The following is a 26,833-nucleotide window of genomic DNA, read 5'->3' as shown; positions in this document are numbered from 1 at the left end:
ATCAACAACTGCAGGACCAACAACTACGACTGCGAAAACTCCAAGAACAACGGCAGGTCCAACAACTAGAACTGCTGAACTAACATCGTCAACTGCAGGATCAACAACTTTTGCAGAAAAACCTGCAACCACAACTGCAGTACCAACAACAACTGTAGGACTAACAAAAACTGCAAGAACTATCACTTCTACTGCTATACCCAAAACAAAAACTGAAGGAAAAACAACAACAGCCGCAGAACCAGCAACTTCTACATCAGGACCCACAACAACAACAACTGGTGGACTAACAAAAACCACTGCAGGTCCAACAACTACGACTGCGAAAACGGCAAGACCAACGGCAGGACCAACAACTACAACTGCCGAAGTAACATCGACAACTGCAGGGTCAACAACTTTTGCAGAAAAACCTGCAACCACAACTGCAGGACCAACTAAAACTCCAAGACCTATTACGTCTACTGCTGTACCCAAAACAAAAACTGAAGGAAAAAAAACAACAGCCTCAGAACCAACAACTTCTACATCAGGACCAACAACAACAACAACCGGACCAATAACGACAAATGTTGGACTAACAAAAACCACTGCAGGACCATCAACAAAAGGACGAAAAACAACAACTGCCGAACTTCTGCCAACCGCAGTAGCAACAACAACATCTGCAGGATCTACATCCGCAACAGAAGGACCCACTCCCACAATGAGAGGACTAACACCTGCAGGACCAACAATGACAACTGCAGGACCAATCACAACGAATGCAAGACCCAGAACTATTTCAGCAGGACTCACTTCAGCTGCATTACAGAAATCAACTGCAGGAATAACAAAAACGACTACAGTACCAACAACATCAACTGCTGTACCAACAACTACTAAAGCAGGACCCAAAACAACAACAGGGCCAATAAAGACATCTGCTGAACTGACATCAACAACTGCAGGACCAACAACTACGACTGCGAAAACTCCAAGAACAACGGCAGGTCAAACAACTAGAACTGCTGAACTAACATCGTCAACTGCAGGATCAACAACTTTTGCAGAAAAACCTTCAACCACAACTGCAGTACCAACAACAACTGTAGGACTAACAAAAACTGCAAGAACTATCACTTCTACTGCTGTACCAAAAACAAAAACTGAAGGAAAAACAACAACGGCCTCAGAACCAACAACTTCTACAACAGAACCCACAACAACAACAACTGGTGGACTAACAAAAAACACTGCAGGACCATCAACAAAAGGACGAAAAACAACAACTGCCGAACTTGTGACAACCGCAGTAGCAACAACAACATCTGCAGGATCTACATCCACAACAGAAGGACCCACACCCACAACGAGAGGACTAACACCTGCAGGACCAACAATGACAACTGCAGGACCAATAACAACGAATGCAAGACCCAGAACTATTTCAGCAGGACTCACCTCAGCTGCATTACAGAAATCAACTGCAGGAATAACAAAAACGACTACAGTACCAACAACATCAACTGCTGTACCAACAACTACTAAAGCAGGACCCAAAACAACAACAGGGCCAATAAAGACATCTGCTGAACTGACATCAACAACTGCAGGACCAACAACTACGACTGCGAAAACTCCAAGAACAACGGCAGGTCCAACAACTAGAACTGCTGAACTAACATCGTCAACTGCAGGATCAACAACTTTTGCAGAAAAACCTGCAACCACAACTGCAGTACCTACAACAACTGGAGGACCAACAAAAACTGCAAGATCTATCACTTCTACTGCTGTACCAAAAACAAAAACTGAAGGAAAAACAACAACGGCCTCAGAACCAACAACTTCTACAACAGAACCCACAACAACAACAACTGGTGGACCAACAAAAAACACTGCAGGACCATCAACAAAAGGACAAAAAACAACAACTGCCGAACTTGTGACAACCGCAGTAGCAACAACAACATCTGCAGGATCTACATCCACAACAGAAGGACCCACACCCACAACGAGAGGACTAACACCTGCAGGACCAACAATGACAACTGCAGGACCAATAACAACGAATGCAAGACCCAGAACTATTTCAGCAGGACTCACTTCAGCTGCATTACAGAAATCAACTGCAGGAATAACACAAACGACTACAGTACCAACAACATCAACTGCTGTACCAACAATTACTAAAGCAGGACCCAAAGCAACAACAGGGCCAATAAAGACATCTTCTGAACTGACATCAACAACTGCAGGACCAACAACTACGACTGCGAAAACTCCAAGAACAACGGCAGGTCCAACAACTAGAACTGCTGAACTAACATCGTCAACTGCAGGATCAACAACTTTTGCAGAAAAACCTGCAACCACAACTGCAGTACCAACAACAACTGTAGGACTAACAAAAACTGCAAGAACTATCACTTCTACTGCTATACCCAAAACAAAAACTGAAGGAAAAACAACAACAGCCGCAGAACCAGCAACTTCTACATCAGGACCCACAACAACAACAACTGGTGGACTAACAAAAACCACTGCAGGTCCAACAACTACGACTGCGAAAACGGCAAGACCAACGGCAGGACCAACAACTACAACTGCCGAAGTAACATCGACAACTGCAGGGTCAACAACTTTTGCAGAAAAACCTGCAACCACAACTGCAGGACCAACTAAAACTCCAAGACCTATTACGTCTACTGCTGTACCCAAAACAAAAACTGAAGGAAAAAAAACAACAGCCTCAGAACCAACAACTTCTACATCAGGACCAACAACAACAACAACCGGACCAATAACGACAAATGTTGGACTAACAAAAACCACTGCAGGACCATCAACAAAAGGACGAAAAACAACAACTGCCGAACTTCTGCCAACCGCAGTAGCAACAACAACATCTGCAGGATCTACATCCGCAACAGAAGGACCCACTCCCACAATGAGAGGACTAACACCTGCAGGACCAACAATGACAACTGCAGGACCAATCACAACGAATGCAAGACCCAGAACTATTTCAGCAGGACTCACTTCAGCTGCATTACAGAAATCAACTGCAGGAATAACAAAAACGACTACAGTACCAACAACATCAACTGCTGTACCAACAACTACTAAAGCAGGACCCAAAACAACAACAGGGCCAATAAAGACATCTGCTGAACTGACATCAACAACTGCAGGACCAACAACTACGACTGCGAAAACTCCAAGAACAACGGCAGGTCAAACAACTAGAACTGCTGAACTAACATCGTCAACTGCAGGATCAACAACTTTTGCAGAAAAACCTTCAACCACAACTGCAGTACCAACAACAACTGTAGGACTAACAAAAACTGCAAGAACTATCACTTCTACTGCTGTACCAAAAACAAAAACTGAAGGAAAAACAACAACGGCCTCAGAACCAACAACTTCTACAACAGAACCCACAACAACAACAACTGGTGGACTAACAAAAAACACTGCAGGACCATCAACAAAAGGACGAAAAACAACAACTGCCGAACTTGTGACAACCGCAGTAGCAACAACAACATCTGCAGGATCTACATCCACAACAGAAGGACCCACACCCACAACGAGAGGACTAACACCTGCAGGACCAACAATGACAACTGCAGGACCAATAACAACGAATGCAAGACCCAGAACTATTTCAGCAGGACTCACCTCAGCTGCATTACAGAAATCAACTGCAGGAATAACAAAAACGACTACAGTACCAACAACATCAACTGCTGTACCAACAACTACTAAAGCAGGACCCAAAACAACAACAGGGCCAATAAAGACATCTGCTGAACTGACATCAACAACTGCAGGACCAACAACTACGACTGCGAAAACTCCAAGAACAACGGCAGGTCCAACAACTAGAACTGCTGAACTAACATCGTCAACTGCAGGATCAACAACTTTTGCAGAAAAACATGCAACCACAACTGCAGTACCAACAACAAATGTAGGACTAACAAAAACTGCAAGAACTATCACTTCTACTGCTATACCCAAAACAAAAACTGAAGGAAAAACAACAACAACCGCAGAACCAGCAACTTCTACATCAGGACCCGCAACAACAACAACTGGTGGACTAACAAAAACCACTGCAGGTCCAACAACTACGACTGCGAAAACGGCAAGACCAACGGCAGGACCAACAACTACAACTGCTGAAGTAACATCGACAACTGCAGGGTCAACAAAAACTCCAAGACCTATTACGTCTACTGCTGTACCCAAAACAAGAACTGAAGGAAAAACAAGAACAGCCTCAGAACCAACAACTTCTACATCAGGACTACCAACAACAACAACCGGGCCAATAACGACAGATGTTGGACTAACAAAAACCACTGCAGGACCATCAACAAAAGGACGAAAAACAACAACTGCCGAACTTCTTCCAACCGCAGTAGCAACAACAACATCTGCAGGATCTACATCCGCAACAGAAGGACCCACACCCACAATGAGAGGACTAACACCTGCAGGACCAACAATGACAACTGCAGGACCAATCACAACGAATGCAAGACCCAGAACTATTTCAGCAGGACTCACTTCAGCTGCATTACAGAAATCAACTGCAGGAATAACAAAAACGACTACAGTACCAACAACATCAACTGCTGTACCAACAACTACTAAAGCAGGACCCAAAACAACAACAGGGCCAATAAAGACATCTGCTGAACTGACATCAACAACTGCAGGACCAACAACTACGACTGCGAAAACTCCAAGAACAACGGCAGGTCCAACAACTAGAACTGCTGAACTAACATCGTCAACTGCAGGATCAACAACTTTTGCAGAAAAACCTTCAACCACAACTGCAGTACCAACAACAACTGTAGGACTAACAAAAACTGCAAGAACTATCACTTCTACAGCTATACCCAAAACAAAAACTGAAGGAAAAACAACAACAGCCGCAGAACCAGCAACTTCTACATCAGGACCCGCAACAACAACAACTGGTGGACTAACAAAAACCACTGCAGGTCCAACAACTACGACTGCGAAAACGGCAAGACCAACGGCAGGACCAACAACTACAACTGCTGAAGTAACATCGACAACTGCAGGGTCAACAACATTTGCAGAAAAACCTGCAACCACAACTGCAGGACCATCAAAAACTCCAAGACCTATTACGTCTACTGCTGTACCCAAAACAAGAACTGAAGGAAAAACAACAATAGCCTCAGAACCAACAACTTCTACATCAGGACTACCAACAACAACAACCGGGCCAATAACGACAGATGTTGGACTAACAAAAACCACTGCAGGACCATCAACAAAAGGACGAAAAACAACAACTGCCGAACTTCTGCCAACCGCAGTAGCAACAACAACATCTGCAGGATCTACATCCGCAACAGAAGGACCCACACCCACAACGAGAGTACTAACACCTGCAGGACCAACAATGACAACTGCAGGACCAATAACAACGAATGCAAGACCCAGAACTATTTCAGCAGGACTCACCTCAGCTGCATTACAGAAATCAACTGCAGGAATAACAAAAACGACTACAGTACCAACAACATCAACTGCTGTACCAACAACTACTAAAGCAGGACCCAAAACAACAACAGGGCCAATAAAGACATCTGCTGAACTGACATCAACAACTGCAGGACCAACAACTACGACTGCGAAAACTCCAAGAACAACGGCAGGTCCAACAACTAGAACTGCTGAACTAACATCGTCAACTGCAGGATCAACAACTTTTGCAGAAAAACCTGCAACCACAACTGCAGTACCTACAACAACTGGAGGACCAACAAAAACTGCAAGATCTATCACTTCTACTGCTGTACCAAAAACAAAAACTGAAGGAAAAACAACAACGGCCTCAGAACCAACAACTTCTACAACAGAACCCACAACATCAACAACTGGTGGACTAACAAAAACCACTGCAGGTCCAACAACTACGACTGCGAAAACGGCAAGACCAACGGCAGAACCAACAACTACAACTGCTGAAGTAACATCGACAACTGCAGGGTCAACAACTTTTGCAGAAAAACCTGCAACCACAACTGCAGGACCAACAAAAACTCCAAGACCTATTATGTCTACGGCTGTACCCAAAACAAGAACTGAAGGAAAAACAACAATAGCCTCAGAACCAACAACTTCTACATCAGGACTACCAACAACAACAACCGGGCCAATAACGACAGATGTTGGACTAACAAAAACCACTGCAGGACCATCAACAAAAGGACGAAAAACAACAACTGCCGAACTTCTGCCAACCGCAGTAGCAACAACAACATCTGCAGGATCTACATCCGCAACAGAAGGACCCACACCCACAATGAGAGGACTAACACCTGCAGGACCAACAATGACAACTGCAGGACCAATCACAACGAATGCAAGACCCAGAACTATTTCAGCAGGACTCACTTCAGCTGCATTACAGAAATCAACTGCAGGAATAACAAAAACGACTACAGTACCAACAACATCAACTGCTGTACCAACAACTACTAAAGCAGGACCCAAAACAACAACAGGGCCAATAAAGACATCTGCTGAACTGACATCAACAACTGCAGGACCAACAACTACGACTGCGAAAACTCCAAGAACAACGGCAGGTCCAACAACTAGAACTGCTGAACTAACATCGTCAACTGCAGGATCAACAACTTTTGCAGAAAAACCTTCAACCACAACTGCAGTACCTACAACAACTGGAGGACCAACAAAAACTGCAAGATCAATCACTTCTACTGCTGTACCAAAAACAAAAACTGAAGGAAAAACAACGGCCTCAGAACCAACAACTTCTACAACAGAACCCACAACAACAACAACTGGTGGACTAATAAAAAACACTGCAGGACCATCAACAAAAGGACGAAAAACAACAACTGCCGAACTTGTGACAACCGCAGTAACAACAACAACATCTGCAGGATCTACATCTACAACAGAAGGACCCACACCCACAACGAGAGGACTAACAACTGCAGGACCAACAATGACAACTGCAGGACCAATAACAACGAATGCAAGACCCAGAACTATTTCAGCAGGACTCACTTCAGCTGCAATACAGAAGTCAACTGCAGGAATAACAAAAACGACTACAGTACCAACAACATCAACTGCTGTACCAACAACTACTAAAGCAGGACCCAAAACAACAACAGGGCCAATAAAGACATCTGCTGAACTGACATCAACAACTGCAGGACCAACAACTACGACTGCGAAAACTCCAAGAACAACGGCAGGTCCAACAACTAGAACTGCTGAACTAACATCGTCAACTGCAGGATCAACAACTTTTGCAGAAAAACCTGCAACCACAACTGCAGTACCTACAACAACTGGAGGACCAACAAAAACTGCAAGATCTATCACTTCTACTGCTGTACCAAAAACAAAAACTGAAGGAAAAACAACAACGGCCTCAGAACCAACAACTTCTACAACAGAACCCACAACAACAACAACTGGTGGACTAACAAAAACCACTGCAGGTCCAACAACTACGACTGCGAAAACGGCAAGACCAACGGCAGAACCAACAACTACAACTGCTGAAGTAACATCGACAACTGCAGGGTCAACAACTTTTGCAGAAAAACCTGCAACCACAACTGCAGGACCAACAAAAACTCCAAGACCTATTACGTCTACTGCTGTACCCAAAACAAAAACTGAAGGAAAGACAACAACAGCCTCAGAACCAACAACTTCTACATCAGGACTACCAACAACAACAACCGGGCCAATAACGACAAATGTTGGACTAACAAAAACCACTGCAGGACCATCAACAAAAGGACGAAAAACAACAACTGCCGAACTTCTGCCAACCGCAGTAGCAACAACAACATCTGCAGGATCTACATCCGCAACAGAAGGACCCACACCCACATTGAGAGGAGTAACACCTGTAGGACCAACAATGACAACTGCAGGACCAATCACAACGAATGCAAGACCCAGAACTATTTCAGCAGGACTCACCTCAGCTGCATTACAGAAATCAACTGCAGGAATAACAAAAACGACTACAGTACCAACAACATCAACTGCTGTACCAACAACTACTAAAGCAGGACCCAAAACAACAACAGGGCCAATAAAGACATCTGCTGAACTGACATCAACAACTGCAGGACCAACAACTACGACTGCGAAAACTCCAAGAACAACGGCAGGTCCAACAACTAGAACTGCTGAACTAACATCGTCAACTGCAGGATCAACAACTTTTGCAGAAAAACCTGCAACCACAACTGCAGTACCAACAACAACTGTAGGACTAACAAAAACTGCAAGAACTATCGCTTCTACTGCTATACCCAAAACAAAAACTGAAGGAAAAACAACAACAGCCGCAGAACCAGCAACTTCTACATCAGGACCCGCAACAACAACAACTGGTGGACTAACAAAAACCACTGCAGGTCCAACAACTACGACTGCGAAAACGGCAAGACCAACGGCAGAACCAACAACTACAACTGCTGAAGTAACATCGACAACTGCAGGGTCAACAACTTTTGCAGAAAAACCTGCAACCACAACTGCAGGACCAACAAAAACTCCAAGACCTATTACGTCTACTGCTGTACCCAAAACAAAAACTGAAGGAAAGACAACAACAGCCTCAGAACCAACAACTTCTACATCAGGACTACCAACAACAACAACCGGGCCAATAACGACAAATGTTGGACTAACAAAAACCACTGCAGGACCATCAACAAAAGGACGGAAAACAACAACTGCCGAACTTCTGCCAACCGCAGTAGCAACAACAACATCTGCAGGATCTACATCCGCAACAGATGGACCCACAGTGAGAGGACTAACACCTGTAGGACCAACAATGACAACTGCAGGACCAATCACAACGAATGCAAGACCCAGAACAATTTCAGCAGGACTCACTTCAGCTGCATTACAGAAATCAACTGCAGGAATAACAAAAACGACTACAGTACCAACAACTACTAAAGCAGGACCCAAAACAACAACAGGGCCAATAAAGACATCTGCTGAACTGACATCAACAACTGCAGGACCAACAACTACGACTGCGAAAACTCCAAGAACAACGGCAGGTCCAACAACTAGAACTGCTGAACTAACATCGTCAACTGCAGGATCAACAACTTTCTCAGAAAAACCTTTAACCACAACTGCAGTACCTACAACAACTGGAGGACCAACAAAAACTGCAAGATCTATCACTTCTACTGCTGTACCAAAAACAAAAACTGAAGGAAAAACAACGGCCTCAGAACCAACAACTTCTACAACAGAACCCACAACAACAACAACTGGTGGACTAACAAAAAACACTGCAGGACCATCAACAAAAGGACGAAAAACAACAACTGCCGAACTTGTGACAACCGCAGTAACAACAACAACATCTGCAGGATCTACATCTACAACAGAAGGACCCACACCCACAACGAGAGGACTAACAACTGCAGGACCAACAATGACAACTGCAGGACCAATAACAACGAATGCAAGACCCAGAACTATTTCAGCAGGACTCACTTCAGCTGCAATACAGAAATCAACTGCAGGAATAACAAAAACGACTACAGTACCAACAACATCAACTGCTGTTCCAACAACTACTAAAGCAGACCCCAAAAAAACAACAGGACCAATAAAGACAACTGATGAAGTAACAAAAACCACTGCAGGACCAACAACTACGACTGCGAAAACTGCAAGAACAACGGCAGGTCCAACAACTACAACTGCTGAACTGACATCGACAACTGCAGGATCAACAACTTTTGCAGAAAAACCTGCAACCACAACTGCAGGACCAACAACAACTGTAGGACCTGCAAGGCCTATCACTTCTACTGTTGAACCCAAAACAATAACTGAAGGAAAAACAACAACAGCCTCAGAACCAAAAACTTCTACATCAGGACCCACAACAGCAACAACCGCACCAGTAACGACAACAGGTGGACTAACAAAAACCACTGCAGGACCAACAACTACAACTGCGAAAACTGCAAGAACAACGGCAGGACCAACAACGACAACTGCTGAAGTAACGTCGACAACTGCAGGATCAACAACTTTTGCAGAAAAACCTGCAACCACAACTGCAGGACCAACAACAACTGTAGGACCTGCAAGGCCTATCACTTCTACTGTTGAACCCAAAACAATAACTGAAGGAAAAACAACAACAGCCTCAGAACCAAAAACTTCTACATCAGGACCCACAACAGCAACAACCGCACCAGTAACGACAACAGGTGGACTAACAAAAACCACTGCAGGACCAACAACTACAACTGCGAAAACTGCAAGAACAACGGCAGGACCAACAACGACAACTGCTGAAGTAACGTCGACAACTGCAGGATCAACAACTTTTGCAGAAAAACCTGCAACCACAACTGCAGTACCAACAACAATTGTAGGACCAACCAAAACTGCAAGATCTATCACTTCTACTGCTGAAGGAAAAACAACAAGAGCTTCAGAACCAACAACTTCTACAACAGGACCCACAACAAAAACCAATGGAGGACCAACAACTACGACTGCGGAAACTCCAAGAAAAACGGCAGGTCCATCAACTAGAACTGCTGAACTAACATCGACAACTGCAGGATCAACAACTTTTGCAGAAAAAGCTGCAACAACAACTGCAGGACCAACAAAAAATTCAAGAACTATCACCTCAACTGTGGCACACAAAATAATAACCGAAGGAAAAACCACATCAGCGTCAGAACCAACAGCTTCTACATCAGGACCAAGAACAACAACAACAACCGGACCAATAACGACAACTGGTGGACTAACAAAAACCACTGCTGGACCATCAACAAAAGGACGAAAAACAACAACTGCCGAACTTGTGACAACCGCAGTTGCAACAACAACATCTGCAGGATCTGCCACTTCTACTGCAAGACTATTCACTACTACTGCGGGATCCACAACAACAAATGCAGTACGAACAATGCCAACTTTGGAACCAACAACAACAACTGCTGGAACAAGAGCTAAAACTGCAGGACACTCAACAAAAACTGCAGTACCAACAACGCCAACTGCAGAACCAGCAACAACAGAAGGACCCAGCACTGCTACTGTAGGACAATTGACCACAACTTTAGGACGAACCATGCCATCTGTTGAACAAACAAAACAATCGCTGGGACCAAAAACTGCAGCGCAAAAAATAACAACAGCAGGACCTACCACGCCAACGGTTGAACCAATAACAACTGCTGGAACAAGAGCTACAGAGGCAGCACTCACAACAAAAACTGCAGGACCAATAATGACAACTACTGAACCAACATCAAAAGAAAGACCTACCACTGCAACTGCAGAACCATTAACTACCATGTCGCGACCCAAAACAACTGCAGGAACAACAAAAATTGCGGGACTAACAACTACAACTTCGGAACAAACAACAGCATCCGCAGTACCAACTACTGCAGTGCCAAACACAACAACTGCAGGATCAATAACAACTGCAGGACCAACAACGCCAACTGCAGAACCAGCAACAAAAGAAGAACCTACCAATGCTACTGCAGGACCATTAACCAATACAGGGGGACCCACAACAACTGTAGTACTCACAACAAAAGCTGCAGGACCAACAACGACAACTTCTGAACCAACAACAACAATTAATGGAACAAGAGGTACAACTGCAGGAACATCAACTACTGCAAAACCAACAACGACAACTTTTCAACCAAAAACATCAACTGCTGGAACAAGAGCTTCAACTGCAGAACTGTCATCAAAAACTGCCACAACTGCGGGAAACACAACAACAACTGCAGGATCAACGACGCCAACTGTTGAACAAACAACACCATCCGCAGGACCTACGACTGCAGTCCTAAAAACAACAATTGCAGTATCATTTAAGCCAACTGTTGAACCAACAACAATAATTGCTGGAAGAAGAGCTACAACTGCAGGACCCGCAACAAAAACTACAGGACCAATAACGACAACTTCTGAACCAACAACCTCAATTGCTGTAAAAAGTGCTACAACTGCAGGAACCTCAACAACTGCAGGACCAATGACAACTGTTGAACCAAAAACAATTGCAGGACCTACTACTTCTACTGCAAGACTATTAACTAAAAGTGCGGAACTCACAACAACACCTGCAGCACCTACAACACCAAATGCAGAACCAACAACAAGAGAAGGACATACCACTTCTACTGCAGGACCATTAACTACAACGGGGGGAACCACAACAACTGAAAGACTCACAACAAAAAGTGTAGGACCAACAACGACAACTTCTGAACAAAGAACTATAAAGGCTGGAACAAGAGTTACAACTGCAGGATCAACAAGAACTACAGGACCAACAACGCCAACTGGACCAACTACTGCAGTGCCAAAAAAAACAAATGCAGGAGTTATAACAATGGCCGGACCAACAACACCAATTATTGAACCAAAAACAACAATTGCAGGAACAATAGCTACAACTGCGGTACTCACAACAACTGCAGCACCAACACCACCAACTGCAGGATCAACAACAAAAGAAGGACCTACCACTGCCACTGCAGGACCATTAACTAATACCGGGGGACACAAAACAACTGAAGGACTCACAACGAAAACTGCAGTACCAACAACGTCAACTTCTGAACCCAGAACTACAATTGCTGGAACAAGTGCTACAACTGCAGGAACATCAACAACTGCAATACCAACAACGACAACTATTGAACCAAAAACAATTGCAGGACCTGCCACTACTACTGCAAGACTATTAACTACTACTGCGGGATCCACAACAACAAATGCAGTACGAACAATGCCAACTTTGGAACCAACAACAACAACTGCTGGAATAAGAGCTAAAACTGCAGGACACTCAACAAAAACTGCAGTACCAACAACGCCAACTGCAGAACCAGCAACTACAGAAGGACCCAGCACTGCTACTGCAGGACAATTAACCACAACTGCAGGAAAAACCATGCCATCTGTTGAACAAACAAAACAATCTCTGGGACCAAAAACTGCAGTGCAAAAAATAACAACTGCAGGACCTACCAAGCCAACGGTAGAACCAATAACAACTGCTGGAACAAGAGCTACAGAGACAGCACTCACAACAAAAACTGCAGGACCAATAATGGCAACAACTGAACCAACATCAAAAGAAAGACCTACGACTGCAACTGCAGAACCATTAACTACTGTGTTGCGACCCAAAACAACTGCAGGAACAACAACAATTGCAGGACCACGAACGTCACCTTCTGAACCCACAACTACAATTGCTGGAACAAGAGCTACAACGGAAGGAACATCAACAACTGCAATACCAAAAACGACAACTATTGAACCAAAAACAACTGTGGAACCTACCACTGTATCTGCGAGACTACTAACTACTTCTGCTGGACCCACAACAACAACAGCAGGACCCACGACGCCAACTGCAGAACCAACAACAACAACTGCTGGTACAAGAGCTAAAACTACAGGACTCACATCAAAAACTGCAGGACAAACAACGACAACTTATGAACCAACAACAATTGCAGGACCTACCACTGCTATTGCAAGACTATTATCCACTACAGTAGGAACAACAACAACTGAAGGACCAACAAAGCCAACTGTTGAACAACCAACAACATCTGCAGGACCAACAACTACATTGCCAATACCGACAACTGCAGGTCCATCAACTACTACAACAAGATCCACAACAACAACTGCAGGACGAAAAACAACAACTGCTGAACCAACAACAGCAGCAAAAGAACCAACAACTATGACAACAGAACAGACAACTGCAGGAACAACAATAATAACTAAAGGATCCACAACTGCACAGCCAACAACAACATATACAAGATCAATAACTACTGCAGGACCAAAAACGACAACTGCTCAACAAAAAATCAAAGCTACAGGACCCACAAAAACAACCTCTGAACCACCAACAACAACAAAGCCAACTGTTGAACCAACAACTACAATTGCTGGAACAAGTGCCACAACTGAAGGAACATCAACCACTGCAGGACCAAAAAAGACAACTGTTGACGGAAAAACAACTGTGGAACCCACCACTGTTACTGCAAGACTACCAACTACTTCAGCTGAACCCACAACAACAACTGCAGAACCAACAACGCCAACTGCAGAACCAATAACAACTGCTGGAACAATAGCTAAAACTACAGGACCCACAACAAAAACTGCAGGACAAACAACGACAACTTCTGAACCAGCAACAATTGCAGGACCTGCCACTGCTACACCAGCAACATTAGCTACTATGGCGGCGCCGACAACAAGAATTGCAGGAACAGCGCCAAATGCTGAAAAAACTAAACAAACTGCAAGACCAGCGACTGCAGTGCCAAAAACAACGAATTTAGAACTAACAATTAAAACAGCAGGACCCAAAGCAACTACAGCAGTACCAACAACATCTGCAAGGTCACGAACTGCAGTTACAGCAACAAGAACCGCAGGATCATTAACTACTATCATGGGACCCAAAACAACAACTGCAGGACCAACAACGCCAACTGCTGTGCCAACAACCACTGCTGGCCCAAGAGCTACGACTGCAGGACCAGAAAAAACTGCAGGACCAACAACGCTAACTGATGAATCAGCAACAACAACTGCAGGACCACTGACAACAACTGCAGGACCATTAACTATTATCACGGGACCCACAACAACAACTGGAGGATCAACAACGCCAACTGTTGAACCAACAACAACTGCTGGTCAAAGAGCTACAACTGCAGGCGCAATATCGACAACTGCTTTACCAACAACAACTGCAAGACCAACAACAACAACATTAACTACTACCACGGGATCCACAACAACACCAACTTTAGGAGCAATAACGACAACTGCTTTACCAAAACCAACTGATGGACCAGCAACAACAACAACATTAAATACTACCGCGGGTTCAACAACAACAACTGTAGGACCAACAACAACCAATGCAGAACCCACAACGCCAAATCCTGAACCGACAACAATTCATGGATCTGGAGCTACAACTGCAGGAACCACAACAGCACCTGCAGGATCATCGACAACTGCAGTGTCAACAACGACAACTGTAGATCCCCCTACAGAAAATAAAGGGACTATTGATTTGAGATTCAGCATGAGTCGTACGTTTATAAAAGACTACTTAGATTCAAGCTCAGCAGCCTATCAGGTGCTGGCTGCTAATGTAACAACAGAGGTGAGATAATGTTAGGAAGATTTAATTCAGTTTGAATAATGAAAAACATTGTATTCCTGCATTTTAACATGAAAAACATAAAACATGTTGAATATTAATTAATTGTATTTTTTATAATAGGTTAACAATGGCTTCAAACATAGTTTTCCTGGAACATATTCCGGGAGTACAATCAACTCTTTTGCGTAAGTACAACCAATTGTATTGCATTACTTTTTGAGTAAGTACAACCAATTTTATTAAATTACTTTCATACTCTATTTTTATTAATGAATACCTTTAAGTATATCACATAGATGATAGCCAATCAATTTGATACTGATGAAAAAGCGCACCAGCTCTGAAACTTGTTTATCCTAATTCTCATGCTTTCCTTTCATTTTTACATTTCTAGTGAGGGATCAGTCTTTGTGGACATGACGCTGATCTTCAACAAAGAATCTGCAGTTCCTACTGAAAGCCGTGCAGTGCAGGTATTGAAGGACGCAGTAGATGATCTAATAACCTTCCTCGATGTGGACACTACAACTATTGCTGCAGGTAACTATACCATCACAATTATAATTTTGCATCGATTGCTAGTTGAAACACTTCATTAGCAAAGCAAGTTGGTTGGGTTGTAAAAAGTATTGTAAAAGGCTTTATTCATCTCAAGATAATATACTTAAAACATAAAATCCCTCCCTCTGCATGACCTACCTTGGTAGGACAAACTAGAACAACTTCAGGACAACCAACCACTGCAGGACCACAAACAACAACTGCAGGACCATTAACTATTATCACGGGACCCACAACAACAACTGCAGGATCAACAACGCCAACTGCTGAACCAACAACGCCAACTGCTGAACCAACAACAACTGCTGGTCAAAGAGCTACAACCGCAGGACAGATAATAACTGCAGGAACAAGAACACCAACTGCTGAACCAACAACGCCAACTGCTGTAAAAACAACACCAACTGTAGGACCAATGACTGCAGAGCCAAAAACAGCGAGTACAGGACTGACAACGAGAACTGCTGGACCAACAACAATTGCTGGACCAAGAGCTTCAACTACAGGCCTAATATCGACAACTGCTTTACCAACAACAACTGCAGGACCAACAACGCCAAATGCTGAAAAAATAACACCAACTGTAGGACCAACGACAGCAGTGCCAAAAACTACGACTGTGAAAACAACAAGAACAACGGCAGGAAGAACTACTAAAACTGCTGAACTAACATCGACAACTGCAGGATCAACAACTTTTGCAGAAAAACCTGCAACCACAACTGCAGGACATATAACAACTGTAGGACTAACAAAAACTGCAAGACCTATCACTTCTACTGTCGTACCCAAAACAATAACTGAAGGAAAAACAACAACAGCCTCAGAACCAACAACTTCTACATCAGGACCCACCACAACAATAACAACCGGACCAATAACGACAACTGGTGGACTAACAAAAACAACTGCAGGACCATCTACAAAAGGACGAAAGACAACATCTGCCGAACTTTTGACAACCGCAGTAGCAACAACAACATCTGCAGGATCTACATCCACAACAGAAGGAGCAACATCCACAACGAGAGCTGGACGAACAATGACAACAGCAGGATCAACAACTTTTGCAGAAATACCTGCAACAAAAACTGCAGGACCAACAAAAACTGAAGGACCTATCACTTCTACTGTTGGACCCAAAAAAAAAACTGAAGGAAAAACAACAACAGCCTCAGAACCAACAACTTCTACATCAGGACCGATAACAACGAATGCAAAGACCAGAACTACTTCAGCAGGACTCACTTTAACTGCAGTACAGAAATCAACGACTGCAGGAATAACAAAAACGACTACAGTACCAACAACATCAACTGCTGTACCAACAACTACTAAAGCAGGACCCAAAACAACAACAGGGCCGATAAAGACATCTGCTGAACTGACATCAACAACTGCAGGACCAACAACTACGACTGCGAAAACTCCAAGAACAACGGCAGGTCCAACAACTAGAACTGCTGAACTAACATCGTCAACTGCAGGATCAACAACTTTTGCAGAAAAACCTGCAACCACAACTGCAGTACCTACAACAACTGGAGGACCAACAAAAACTGCAAGATCTATCACTTCTACTGCTGTACCAAAAACAAAAACTGAAGGAAAAACAACAACGGCCTCAGAACCAACAACTTCTACAACAGAACCCACAACAACAACAACTGGTGGACTAACAAAAAACACTGCGGGACCATCAACAAAAGGACGAAAAACAACAACTGCCGAACTTGTGACAACCGCAGTAGCAACAACAACATCTGCAGGATCTACATCCACAACAGAAGGACCCACACCCACAACGAGAGGACTAACACCTGCAGGACCAACAATGACAACTGCAGGACCAATAACAACGAATGCAAGACCCAGAACTATTTCAGCAGGACTCACTTCAGCTGCATTACAGAAATCAACTGCAGGAATAGCAAAAACGACTACAGTACCAACAACATCAACTGCTGTACCAACAACTACTAAAGCAGGACCCAAAACAACAACAGGGCCAATAAAGACATCTGCTGAACTGACATCAACAACTGCAGGACCAACAACTACGACTGCGAAAACTCCAAGAACAACGGCAGGTCCAACAACTAGAACTGCAGAACTAACATCGTCAACTGCAGGATCAACAACTTTTGCAGAAAAACCTGCAACCACAACTGCAGTACCTACAACAACTGGAGGACCAACAAAAACTGCAAGATCTATCACTTCTACTGCTGTACCAAAAACAAAAACTGAAGGAAAAACAACAACGGCCTCAGAACCAACAACTTCTACAACAGAACCCACAACAACAACTGGTGGACTAACAAAAAACACTGCAGGACCATCAACAAAAGGACGAAAAACAACAACTGCCGAACTTGTGACAACCGCAGTAGCAACAACAACATCTGCAGGATCTACATCCACAACAGAAGGACCCACACCCACAACGAGAGGACTAACACCTGCAGGACCAACAATGACAACTGCAGGACCAATAACAACGAATGCAAGACCCAGAACTATTTCAGCAGGACTCACTTCAGCTGCATTACAGAAATCAACTGCAGGAATAACAAAAACGACTACAGTACCAACAACATCAACTGCTGTACCAACAACTACTAAAGCAGGACCCAAAACAACAACAGGGCCAATAAAGACATCTGCTGAACTGACATCAACAACTGCAGGACCAACAACTACGACTGCGGAAACTCCAAGAACAACGGCAGGTCCAACAACTAGAACTGCTGAACTAACATCGTCAACTGCAGGATCAACAACTTTTGCAGAAAAACCTGCAACCACAACTGCAGTACCAACAACAACTGTAGGACTAACAAAAACTGCAAGAACTATCACTTCTACTGCTATACCCAAAACAAAAACTGAAGGAAAAACAACAACAGCCGCAGAACCAGCAACTTCTACATCAGGACCCACAACAACAACAACTGGTGGACAAATAAAAACCACTGCAGGTCCAACAACTACGACTGCGAAAACGGCAAGACCAACGGCAGGACCAACAACTACAACTGCTGAAGTAACATCGACAACTGCAGGGTCAACAACTTTAGCAGAAAAACCTGCAACCACAACTGCAGGACCAACACAAACTCCAAGACCTATTACGTCTACTGCTGTACCCAAAACAAAAACTGAAGGAAAAACAACAACAGCCTCAGAACCAACAACTTCTACATCAGGACTACCAACAACAACAACCGGGCCAATAACGACAAATGTTGGACTAACAAAAACCACTGCAGGACCATCAACAAAAGGACGAAAAACAACAACTGCCGAACTTCTGCCAACCGCAGTAGCAACAACAACATCTGCAGGATCTACATCCACAACAGAAGGACCCACACCCACAACGAGAGGACTAACACCTGCAGGACCAACAATGACAACTGCAGGACCAATCACAACGAATGCAAGACCCAGAACTATTTCAGCAGGACTCACTTCAGCTGCATTACAGAAATCAACTGCAGGAATAACAAAAATGACTACAGTACCAACAACATCAACTGCTGTACCAACAACTGCTAAAGCAGGACCCAAAACAACAACAGGGCCAATAAAGACATCTGCTGAACTGACATCAACAACTGCAGGACAAACAACTACGACTGCGAAAACTCCAAGAACAACGGCAGGTCCAACAACTAGAACTGCTGAACTAACATCGTCAACTGCAGGATCAACAACTTTTGCAGAAAAACCTGCAACCACAACTGCAGTACCTACAACAACTGGAGGACCAACAAAAACTGCAAGATCTATCACTTCTACTGCTGTACCAAAAACAAAAACTGAAGGAAAAACAACAACGGCCTCAGAACCAACAACTTCTACAACAGAACCCACAACAACTGGTGGACTAACAAAAAACACTGCAGGACCATCAACAAAAGGACGAAAAACAACAACTGCCGAACTTGTGACAACCGCAGTAGCAACAACAACATCTGCAGGATCTACATCCACAACAGAAGGACCCACACCCACAACGAGAGGACTAACACCTGCAGGACCAACAATGACAACTGCAGGACCAATCACAACGAATGCAAGACCCAGAACTATTTCAGCAGGACTCACTTCAGCTGCATTACAGAAATCAACTGCAGGAATAACAAAAACGACTACAGTACCAACAACATCAACTGCTGTACCAACAACTACTAAAGCAGTACCCAAAACAACAACAGGGCCAATAAAGACATCTGCTGAACTGACATCAACAACTGCAGGACCAACAACTACGACTGCGAAAACTCCAAGAACAACGGCAGGTCCAACAACTAGAACTGCTGAACTAACATCGTCAACTGCAGGATCAACAACTTTTGCAGAAAAACCTGCAACCACAACTGCAGGACCAACAAAAACTCCAAGACCTATTACGTCTACTGCTGTACCCAAAACAAAAACTGAAGGAAAAACAACAACAGCCTCAGAACCAACAACTTCTACATCAGGACTACCAACAACAACAACCGGGCCAATAACGACAAATGTTGGACTAACAAAGACCACTGCAGGACCATCAACAAAAGGACGAAAAACAACAACTGCCGAACTTCTGCCAACCGCAGTAGCAACAACAACATCTGCAGGATCTACATCCACAACAGAAGGACCCACACCCACAACGAGAGGACTAACACCTGCAGGACCAACAATGACAACTGCAGGACCAATCACAACGAATGCAAGACCCAGAACTATTTCAGCAGGACTCACTTCAGCTGCATTACAGAAATCAACTGCAGGAATAACAAAAACGACTACAGTACCAACAACATCAACTGCTGTACCAAAAACTACTAAAGCAGGACCCAAAACAACAACAGGGCCAATAAAGACATCTGCTGAACTGACATCAACAACTGCAGGACCAACAACTACGACTGCGAAAACTCCAAGAACAACGGCAGGTCCAACAACTAGAACTGCTGAACTAACATCGTCAACTGCAGGATCAACAACTTTTGCAGAAAAACCTGCAACCACAACTGCAGTACCTACAACAACTGGAGGACCAACAAAAACTGCAAGATCTATCACTTCTACTGCTGTACCAAAAACAAAAACTGAAGGAAAAACAACAACGGCCTCAGAACCAACAACTTATACAACAGAACCCACAACAACAACAACTGGTGGACTAACAAAAACCACTGCAGGTCCAACAACTACGACTGCGAAAACGGCAAGACCAACGGCAGGACCAACAACTACAACTGCTGAAGTAACATCGACAACTGCAGGGTCAACAACTTTTGCAGAAAAACCTGCAACCACAACTGCAGGACCAACAAAAACTCCAAGACCTATTACGTCTACTGCTGTACCCAAAACAAAAACTGAAGGAAAAACAACAACAGCCTCAGAACCAACAACTTCTACATCAGGACTACCAACAACAACAACCGGGCCAATAACGACAAATGTTGGACTAACAAAAACCACTGCAGGACCATCAACAAAAGGACGAAAAACAACAACTGCCGAACTTCTGCCAACCGCAGTAGCAACAACAACATCTGCAGGATCTACATCCACAACAGAAGGACCCACACCCACAACGAGAGGACTAACACCTGCAGGACCAACAATGACAACTGCAGGACCAATCACAACGAATGCAAGACCCAGAACTATTTCAGCAGGACTCACTTCAGCTGCATTACAGAAATCAACTGCAGGAATAACAAAAACAACTACAGTACCAACAACATCAACTGCTGTACCAAAAACTACTAAAGCAGGACCCAAAACAACAACAGGGCCAATAAAGACATCTGCTGAACTGACATCAACAACTGCAGGACCAACAACTACGACTGCGAAAACTCCAAGAACAACGGCAGGTCCAACAACTAGAACTGCTGAACTAACATCGTCAAATGCAGGATCAACAACTTTTGCAGAAAAACCTGCAACCACAACTGCAGTACCTACAACAACTGGAGGACCAACAAAAACTGCAAGATCTATCACTTCTACTGCTGTACCAAAAACAAAAACTGAAGGAAAAACAACAACGGCCTCAGAACCAACAACTTCTACAACAGAACCCACAACAACAACAACTGGTGGACTAACAAAAAACACTGCAGGACCATCAACAAAAGGACGAAAAACAACAACTGCCGAACTTGTGACAACCGCAGTAGCAACAACAACATCTGCAGGATCTACATCCACAACAGAAGGACCCACACCCACAACGAGAGGACTAACACCTGCAGGACCAACAATGACAACTGCAGGACCAATCACAACGAATGCAAGACCCAGAACTATTTCAGCAGGACTCACTTCAGCTGCATTACAGAAATCAACTGCAGGAATAACAAAAACGACTACAGTACCAACAACATCAACTGCTGTACCAAAAACTACTAAAGCAGGACCCAAAACAACAACAGGGCCAATAAAGACATCTGCTGAACTGACATCAACAACTGCAGGACCAACAACTACGACTGCGAAAACTCCAAGAACAACGGCAGGTCCAACAACTAGAACTGCTGAACTAACATCGTCAACTGCAGGATCAACAACTTTTGCAGAAAAACCTGCAACCACAACTGCAGTACCTACAACAACTGGAGGACCAACAAAAACTGCAAGATCTATCACTTCTACTGCTGTACCAAAAACAAAAACTGAAGGAAAAACAACAACGGCCTCAGAACCAACAACTTCTACAACAGAACCCACAACAACAACAACTGGTGGACTAACAAAAAACACTGCAGGACCATCAACAAAAGGACGAAAAACAACAACTGCCGAACTTGTGACAACCGCAGTAGCAACAACAACATCTGCAGGATCTACATCCACAACAGAAGGACCCACACCCACAACGAGAGGACTAACACCTGCAGGACCAACAATGACAACTGCAGGACCAATCACAACGAATGCAAGACCCAGAACTATTTCAGCAGGACTCACTTCAGCTGCATTACAGAAATCAACTGCAGGAATAACAAAAACGACTACAGTACCAACAACATCAACTGCTGTACCAACAACTACTAAAGCAGGACCCAAAACAACAACAGGGCCAATAAAGACATCTGCTGAACTGACATCAACAACTGCAGGACCAACAACTACGACTGCGGAAACTCCAAGAACAACGGCAGGTCCAACAACTAGAACTGCTGAACTAACATCGTCAACTGCAGGATCAACAACTTTTGCAGAAAAACCTGCAACCACAACTGCAGTAGCTACAACAACTGGAGGACCAACAAAAACTGCAAGATCTATCACTTCTACTGCTGTACCAAAAACAAAAACTGAAGGAAAAACAACAACGGCCTCAGAACCAACAACTTCTACAACAGAACACACAACAACAACAACTGGTGGACTAACAAAAAACACTGCAGGACCATCAACAAAAGGACGAAAAACAACAACTGCCAAACTTGTGACAACCGCAGTAGCAACAACAACATCTGCAGGATCTACATCCACAACAGAAGGACCCACACCCACAACGAGAGGACTAACACCTGCAGGACCAACAATGACAACTGCAGGACCAATAACAACGAATGCAAGACCCAGAACTATTTCAGCAGGACTCACTTCAGCTGCATTACAGAAATCAACTGCAGGAATAACAAAAACGACTACAGTACCAACAACATCAACTGCTGTACCAACAACTACTAAAGCAGGACCCAAAACAACAACAGGGCCAATAAAGACATCTGCTGAACTGACATCAACAACTGCAGGACCAACAACTACGACGGCGAAAACTCCAAGAACAACGGCAGGTCCAACAACTAGAACTGCTGAACTAACATCGTCAACTGCAGGATCAACAACTTTTGCAGAAAAACCTGCAACCACAACTGCAGTACCAACAACAACTGTAGGACTAACAAAAACTGCAAGAACTATCACTTCTACTGCTATACCCAAAACAAAAACTGAAGAAAAAACAACAACAGCCGCAGAACCAGCAACTTCTACATCAGGACCCACAACAACAACAACTGGTGGACTAACAAAAACCACTGCAGGTCCAACAACTACGACTGCGAAAACGGCAAGACCAACGGCAGGACCAACAACTACAACTGCTGAAGTAACATCGACAACTGCAGGGTCAACAACTTCTGCAGAAAAACCTGCAACCACAACTGCAGGACCAACAAAAACTCCAAGACCTATTACGTCTACTGCTGTACCCAAAACAAAAACTGAAGGAAAAACAACAACGGCCTCAGAACCAACAACTTCTACAACAGAACCCACAGCAACAACAACTGGTGGACTAACAAAAAACACTGCAGGACCATCAACAAAAGGACGAAAAACAACAACTGCCGAACTTGTGACAACCGCAGTAGCAACAACATCTGCAGGATCTACATCCACAACAGAAGGACCCACACCCACAACGAGAGGACTAACACCTGCAGGACCAACAATGACAACTGCAGGACCAATCACAACGAATGCCAGACCCAGAACTATTTCAGCAGGACTCACTTCAGCTGCATTACAGAAATCAACTGCAGGAATAACAAAAACGACTACAGTACCAACAACATCAACTGCTGTACCAACAACTACTAAAGCAGGACCCAAAACAACAACAGGGCCAATAAAGACATCTGCTGAACTGACATCAACAACTGCAGGACCAACAACTACGACTGCGAAAACTCCAAGAACAACGGCAGGTCCAACAACTAGAACTGCTGAACTAACATCGTCAACTGCAGGATCAACAACTTTTGCAGAAAAACCTGCAACCACAACTGCAGTACCTACAACAACTGGAGGACCAACAAAAACTGCAAGATCTATCACTTCTACTGCTGTACCAAAAACAAAAACTGAAGGAAAAACAACAACGGCCTCAGAACCAACAACTTCTACAACAGAACCCACAACAACAACAACTGGTGGACTAACAAAAAACACTGCAGGACCATCAACAAAAGGACGAAAAACAACAACTGCCGAACTTGTGACAACCGCAGTAGCAACAACAACATCTGCAGGATCTACATCCACAACAGAGGGAGCCACATCCACAACGAGAGCAGGACGAACAATGACAACTGCAGGACCGATAACAACGAATGCAAGACCCAGATCTACTTCAGCAGGACTCACTTCAGCTGCAGTACAGAAATCTAGAACTGCAGGAATAACAAAAACGACTACAGTACCAACAACATCAACTGCTGTTCCAACAACTACTGAAGCAGGACCCAAAACAACAACAGGACCAATAAAAACAACTGCTGATCCGACATTAACCACTGCAGGACCAACAACTACGACTCTGAAAACTCCAAGAACAATGGCAGGTCCAACAACTGGAACTGCTGAACTAACATTGACAACTGCAGGATCAACAACTTTTGCAGTAAAAGCCTTAACCACAACTGCAGTACCAACAACAACTGGAGGACCAACAAAAACGGCAAGATCTATTACTTCTACTGCTGTACCAAAAACCAAAACTGAAGGAAAAACAACAACAGCCTCAGAACCAACAACTTCTACATCAAGACCCACAACAACAACTGGTGGACTGACAAAAACCACTGCGGGACTAACAACTACGACTGCGAAAACTCCGAGAACAATGGCAGGTCCAACAACTACATCTGCCGAACTAACATCGACAACTGCAGGATCAACAACTTTTGCAGAAAAAACTGCAACAACAACTGCAGGACCAACAACAACTATAGGACCAACAAAAAATTCAAGAACTATCACTTCAACTGTTGCACACAAAATAATAACTGAAGGAAAAACCACATCAGCGTCAGAACCAACAGCTTCTACATCAGGACCAAGAACAACAACAACCGGACCAATAATGACAACTGGTGGACTGACAAAAACCAATGCAGGACCATCAACCAAAGCACGAAAAACAACAACTGCCGAACTTGTGACAACCGCAGTTGCAACAACAACATCTGCAGGATCTACATCCACAACAGAAGGACCCACAACGAGAGGACTAACACCTGCAGGACCAACAATGACAACTGCAGGACCAATAGCAACGAATGCAAGACCCAGAACTACTACAGCAGGACTCACTTCAACTGCACTACATAAATCAACAACTGCAGGAATAACAAAAACAACTACAGCACCAACAACATCAACTGCTGTACCAACTACTAAAGCAGGACCCAAAACAACAGGACCAATAACGACAACTGCTGAACTGACATCAACAACTGCAGGACCAACAACTACCACTGCAAAAATTCCAAGAACAACGGCAGGACCAACAACTACAACTGCTGAACTAACATTGGCAACTGCAGGATCAAGAACATTTGCAGAAAAACCTGCAACCATAACGGCAGGACCAACAACAACATCTGCAAGACCTCCATCCACAACAGATAGACCCACATCCACAACAGGAGGACAAACATCTGAAGGACGAATAACGACAACTGCTGGACTGACATTAACAGCTGCAGGACCAACAACTTTGACAGCCAATCCTGCAACATCAACTGCAGGACCAACAACAATTGTAGGACCAATGAAAACAGCAAGATCCACAACAACAACAGAAAAACCTGCAAGAACAACTGCAGGACCAACAAAGACAACTGCTGAACTAACATCCACAACTGCTGGACCAACAACTACGAACCAAAAACCTGCAAAATCGTCTACAGGACCAATAACAACAGGAAGGCCAAACACAAAAACTGCAAGACCATTCACTTCTACTGCAGAACCCAAAACAACAACTGAAGGACCAACAATAACAGCCTCAGAACTAAAAAGTACTAAAGCAGGACCCACACCAACAACAGCAGGACCAACAACGACAACTGCTGAACTGACTTCAACAATTGCAGGACCAACAACTACGACAGCAAAACATGCAACATCGTCTTCAGGTACAACAACAACAGGTAGACCCATCACAAAAACGGC

General features: G+C 43.9%; 1 protein-coding gene and 1 long non-coding RNA gene across 2 annotated transcripts in view; both read left to right on the top strand.

The window, feature by feature from the left end:
- Positions 1–16,102, top strand: part of LOC132454064 (uncharacterized) — a 167,130-nt gene extending 151,028 nt beyond the window's left edge. The window contains exon 4 of the transcript XR_009524857.1: positions 15,991–16,102. The gene's annotated coding sequence lies outside the window, so the exon portion shown is untranslated. The remainder of the gene's footprint in view (positions 1–15,990) is intronic.
- LOC132453680 (uncharacterized) lies at positions 14,842–15,818 on the top strand. The gene is made up of 3 exons (XR_009524771.1): positions 14,842–15,283; positions 15,404–15,468; positions 15,678–15,818. It is a non-coding gene; the product is annotated as an uncharacterized LOC132453680 (long non-coding RNA).
- Positions 16,103–26,833: the final 10,731 nt, after the last annotated feature.

Source organism: Gadus macrocephalus, chromosome 3 (genome assembly GCF_031168955.1).
Source record: "Gadus macrocephalus chromosome 3, ASM3116895v1".
NCBI classification, from domain to species: Eukaryota; Metazoa; Chordata; class Actinopteri; order Gadiformes; family Gadidae; genus Gadus; species Gadus macrocephalus.
Note: the sequence above shows the minus strand (reverse complement) of the source record. Positions and strands in the feature narration are given on the sequence as shown.